Genomic DNA, 6,208 nt, shown 5'->3' with positions numbered 1-6,208 from the left:
CGTATATTTCCAACCGAAGTGAAGATGGGGTGCAACTGTTTTTGGTTTGTTAAGTACTTTCTCAAAAAAAATTATTTTCATTAGCCAATTAACCTTAGCCCCGTTATAACCTAACAAAAGACCTTTTGATCCAAAGAATTACTTGAAATTGATACTGAGCTAGGTTGACAAGCAAGTATATGGCGGCATGTTTAATGAGATCATTTGAGTGAAACATGTTAACCCAAAAATATGGGTGAATGAGTGCATGCTTGGTGAGAATGTCATTTGTTTGCATGCATGATTTCTAGAATCTTGGAATTGCATTGGCATGGCTATTACACACACTACATTTCACGGATGATTGAAAGGTTTTTGCTAACACTTGGAATATGGTTGATTCACTTGCTTTTCGCTTACCGAACTTCTTGGTTACTATGTACTCTTGATTGAGATTCTTTGAGGGTTATCAAGGAGGAAACTAACGCTCTCCATGCTATTACTTTTCATGTTTTTATTTCTTTTACTCAGGGACTAACAAAATATAAATTTGGGGGTATTTGTAGAACGTATATTTAGCTATTATTTTGACCCGAAAGCTATATTTTTTTGTGATATGTTGAATTTAAATGAAATAAATTACATGATTTGTGTTTTTACAGTTGGACTAATGAGTTTGGAAAAACCATGTCAATTTCTTAATTTTATTATAATCAGGTCTTATGTTTAATTGCATATGGCTTTCGACTGAAGTGTAGACTATGCAATATGCATGTGAACAGACAAAGAAACCAAAGTCTTGCTTTTCGCTCTCCCATTTCCCAGCCACAGCCGACATACTTTGTCAAAGAGAAGGATGGAGAATCAACTTTCCAATCTCATCTTCAATTCATGGGTTTTCACCAAGAGCATGAATCAGGCATCTGTGGCTTTTATTTTATTAATTTCAGTGGAGATTAATCATTTCCAGAGTCCGCTGCAAATGAAATGGAGAGTCGAAGAAGTTAATTGGGAGGATATGGCTGCAGCGAGTAAACCCAAGAGGCACAAGAGTATGCATTTCTTGATTGAGAAATCAATGATGGTGTGTAAATGCACAAAGTGGCTATCAAGGAATTCAATTGTCCTCTTTATTTTTGCTGTTAGTAATAAATTTGCGTTAAGTTTTCGTCGGTTAGGGAGAAGGATACAAGGAAGAACAAAGGGGGAAGACAAAGAAACAAAAAGAAACAGCTGGAGTTTGCTTTGGCATTATTCTATCAATAATTAGGCTGCTGAAGAAATGAAACAGAAGACAAATAAGAAGAAGGAAGATGATCATTTATTAGAGAATACAAAAGCCACCAAACAGACGCACAACTGTTCACCAAAAAAAAAAAAAAAAACAGACGCGCAACATCCACAAGGTTACAACAAACTTGGTGCGGCAGCGAGCAAGGGGACTTTTCAGGAGTTTTTCTAAATTTAATTTTCTTCTTAATTTTATGAATTCAATAATATTTCCGCTTATGTTTCGGAGCTAATTTCTTTTGGTTAGGGCTAGGAAGTTTCCTAGCCATGAGTGCTTAATTTCTCAGTTTATTTATTACTGAATTTTCATTCACTTTGAGTATCATTTTGCTATGCTTATGAGCTTAGTTTTGATCTTGGTGATTGGCCATCACTTTGATTGAAATTGAGTGTATTTGATGCGAATTATCACAGATGTCATGTTGTTAATTCGGTTTTAGTGTCCTGCAAATGATACAGTGAATTCCTTGATTTAGATGTCATACACTAGGTTTCATGCGGCCCCTTAGTTCCTAAATCGTTAATGAACTTGTATGTTCCTAAATTGTTAATGAACTCGTATGTGTTTAGTAATCTAGATGTCATAGATTGTTAGCCTATATGAGTATACGAAGTAGTCTAGATATCATAGATACTATATGAATTAGAGGAACTAAACCGTCAAGTTGGATGTTTATTCATTAATAATAAATTGTGGAATTGAGTTTGATTGGTTATGGTGAATCAAATGCTCTAGTGTCCTTCAGAATCGAATTATAATTTTTTTTTTCTAGTTGTTCGTCATTCTCAATCACTTGTTAATCTCATTTATGTTTTATTTACAATTACAATTTCATAAATGTTTCTCTAATCATCAATGACACACCCCGACCCGGAATGTCCATAGGACCTCGAATCGAGCTATACTAGCCAACACCTGGAAGGTGACGAAGCCATAAAGTGTGATAGTGTATAAAATATGAATAAATTAAAACCTAAAAGTGCTTAAGTACACGAGTGCGCGATGAGCGAGTCTGGACCCATTTCACGCGTGATACAGAGTATACGTATAGTACAGTAAAGTAAGATAATGATTATACAATCATAAGAAGACATCTGTATTGAAAAGTGCCACGAATCCTCGTCGATACACAACTCTGCTGCTAGAACCTGGAGGGGTGCAAAAATAGAAAATGTGAGTGAGCAAAACAAAACTTTTCAAATCAATTTCAATTACCAAAGGTCGTAACACCTATATAATTTCCCAGAAAATAACAGGCGTGACTATCACTCAAAACCATAACCAAAATAATAGTCTCACAGTTATGCCGTGTCAAATATCTCAACAATAATAAGTAACCTAGGTGAAATAAATCAATATGAAATGGTATGTTAGCCGGATCTACCTATTGTGGCCTGTACAGCTGAACCAATAGCTCATCAACATGCTAGCCGAAGTCACCTCACGTGACCTGTATGGCTAAATCAATAACTCATCAACATGCTAGCCAATAGCTCATCAACATGCTAGCCAATCCAATAGCTCAATAACATGCTAGCCAATAGCTCAATAACATGTTAGCCAATAACTCATCAACATGCTAGCCAATAACTCAATAACATGCTAGCCAATAGCTCAATAAGTATACTTTCACACAAGTCGGAACCACCTAAAGTGGTCTGTACGACAGAACTAGGTGTAAATAAATGCGCTCAAGTGCTACAATCACGTGAAGACTGTGCGAATAATCGCGGGTCACCTACGAGTCGGAACCACCTATTGTGGTATGTACGACAGAACTGTGCACCTACCTTGGATCCAAGGTGAGCGTAAGGTGCGAGAGGTGAACATCACGTGAAGGATTGTGCCCTGGCCACGAGCGGGAGGACTAACATCAGGGTGCAGGTTTATGAGCTCTAACTGCATCTAATATAACATGTAAGACTCTTGGGCAACCTGTATGACAAGGTCAGAGTTGCCTAAAACATAAATGTAGTCATGCCATAAGTCCATCATTGCAACTAATACCATAAACTCACCTAAACTTACATGTGTGTCTTGTGTTCACCTTTGCACTTCAAAGCATTCATAATAATTATGTGCAGATAATATACATATGGATATGCCATGATGCAATCTAATACTCAACCATAACATAGTGTTTCCAAATATAAATAAATATATATATACATATATATATACATATACAAAATGGCGTGAAATGCATAATCTATAACGCCCCACTTCCAAACTATTTATTTTCGGGAATAATTGTCGGTGATAAGCCTAACTAGACACTAGTTTAATTAACTATCATTACTTACGTTTCCTTACTTTAATTTCTTGATTCTTCACATTGATTTATGACCAACATTTAACCACCAAATCATAAGGTTAAATCTCACATTTTCCACCAATGTCCTTCACATTGCTCAATTCCCCAAACAAGGCTATTGTCTCAATTATTATATGGATGAATCTAACGTCTCGTTAGACTGCCTACATACCCTAAACAAAGATCAAGTCATTCGTAGTTCGTACTAGTCCTCCAAAGCATTCACAGAAATTATATGAAATATTCAATTTATAAACGTTTGTGGAGATGTCAATCTTATATATATATATATGGATACACGATAGAAAGGAAAACACCCACTCACCTTAGGTCCGCGCTACAACTCCTAAGCATGAATATCGAGACATCACGAACGATCCTCACCTGCCACGAAGTCCAAAAGTGGACGAAAAATGGTCAATTTTGCCCATGAAGCCGGCGGGTTTCTAAACATTCCCGGCGTCGATTCGTCGTCTATAGTGATCCAACGGGGTCAAGGTTGCTTGAGATTTTCTCCTGAGATGATGGGCTATAAAGCCCAAGTGGTGGCATCGGCCATCGCTTTGCCGATTCGCCGGAAAATTGAAAAAGGTGATCGGAGCACTTCGAGAACCATTGATTTTTATGGCCTCAAACCATCTCATACAGTGGTTAATCAAGATGGTTATTAGTTGGGTTTTGTAGAGGGGAATGAGAGCTTCAAGATGGTGGTGGTGGCGTCGCAAAACTCCACCAGAGTTGCCCGGAATCGGCCTTGGAAAACCGGATGTCACGGTGGGTGGTGCACGGGAAAGCTGAGAGCTTTCTCCATTCTTAATTTTTTTTTTTTTTTTTTTTTGATTGGTCCCCTTGACCTTGTAGCTAATTGGTCCCCTTTAATGTGCCTAAAATCTAATTGGGCTTCACCCCGTAAGGTGGGGATTTAAGTTAATTAAAACTAAACCTTGAATAACCAAATTTCGAACGTCCATAACTATACCGTTATAATTCAGACTCGCAAATGGCTTTTGCCTATGTGTTCGTACCAACGAGTACTACGAGGATATGCTAAAACAATAAGTCTCATATCTCTCAAACCAATGGCCAACGGAAGTCAAAGTTCTTGCCTCTAGAGCATTTTCGTAAATTCACGCTTTTAAAATTAATAAAAAGGTAAAATTATGGACGGGTTGTCACAATCAATCGTTCAATCAATTTCAATGTGAAATTCAAGTGCAATTTAAATTAAGTTAGATAATTAGAATTATATCAATCTTAGTTGGAACAATCTTGTGCTTGCCTATTACATTATACTACGATTCATACACTCGCAAGCATTAAAATTTGAACTTAATTGTGTTGATTTCGGTTAATCTAATTTTGGCAACAATAGGCAAGGCCTTAAGAATGAAGAGGTTTGCCGAGGCAGAGTCTTGATAGGACTGAGCCTCCTCGGCAAGTCCAAAAACATTCCAATCTATCTTTTCTTAATTGAAATTTAACCCTGATCTAGTCTCGGCTTCCCATTTGAATAAGGATTCTAAACATAGACTTAAGTTCTTCTCATCTGATTAAGCATGAATTCTGATCCTTTGAACAACCCCAACTTATCAAATCGATTGCCAATCTATAACAGTTTTAGTCTTTTTGGGACTCGGTTGAACCGTGCTCAAAATGTAAGCTCTTTACAATCCTTTAGTATAAGGACTCAACTGGGCTACTATTATCTTTGACTAGAGCATGTTGTACTTACCTTGGAGCAAATATCAGGCCTTCCACTGTACTTTACTTTCTCTTGGCCCAACTTGTATTTTGGGCCCAAAGAACGTTTCAGATGAGCTTCATTTTCTTTGGTTCAATTGTTCTTCATTTTGAAATGTTTGCATGCTACACAAACAAGTAAGGATGTAGAATCTTGGTGTGGTTTATGGGGTGTGATGGCTTACGCATGGTATGTGGGAGACAAAATTTGATGTCCCTTAGTGAATCACTAAATGATAAGTTAAAACATAGGTTCAATTGTAAAAATGATTGGTGTCTATCTGGGTGCATCTGAACCAATTACCATCAGTGTTTAAAATATCGGTTGTGAAGCCTATATAATCCCAAAAATCTTGGAAGTGACACATGGATTTTTGCTCAAGAAAGACTCATTAAATAGGCAGACTTCTCATATACTCCCACGCGCAGTTTAGCACCCCTAAAGGTCAAAACAACTATATACGACTGCCCACAGCTTATCTACCCATGACAAGGAAAAGTCAAAACATTAAAGATAAGGATTAATTACACAAATCCTATCTTTAATACATTCCTAATTGAAGATTGACTCTATTTAAGTAAGTAATCCCTATTTAAATCAATTAGGGATATTTACACCATTATCTCAAGATATTATTTCATATTTAATATCTTAAGAATATTCCCTCCATACACCTTGGCCAATAGGATGCCTCCATGTGTAGGGTTAAACCGTAACACCATGGCCGACCCCTTCTCCTATAAATACCTCTATCTCTACCAAATTTCAGTAAGCTTTTGCTACCCTCAAAAGCCCTAAACACTTCCCCTTTTCAGAGAAACTAACTTAGGCATCAAAAATCCATAGGCCTAACACCCCCCTCAACTTTTATCAAAGGTATTGA

This window comes from Pyrus communis, chromosome 3 (assembly GCF_963583255.1).
Source record: "Pyrus communis chromosome 3, drPyrComm1.1, whole genome shotgun sequence".
NCBI lineage: Eukaryota > Viridiplantae > Streptophyta > Magnoliopsida > Rosales > Rosaceae > Pyrus > Pyrus communis.
The sequence above is the reverse complement of the archived record's forward strand: the minus strand, read 5'-3'. Positions refer to the sequence as shown.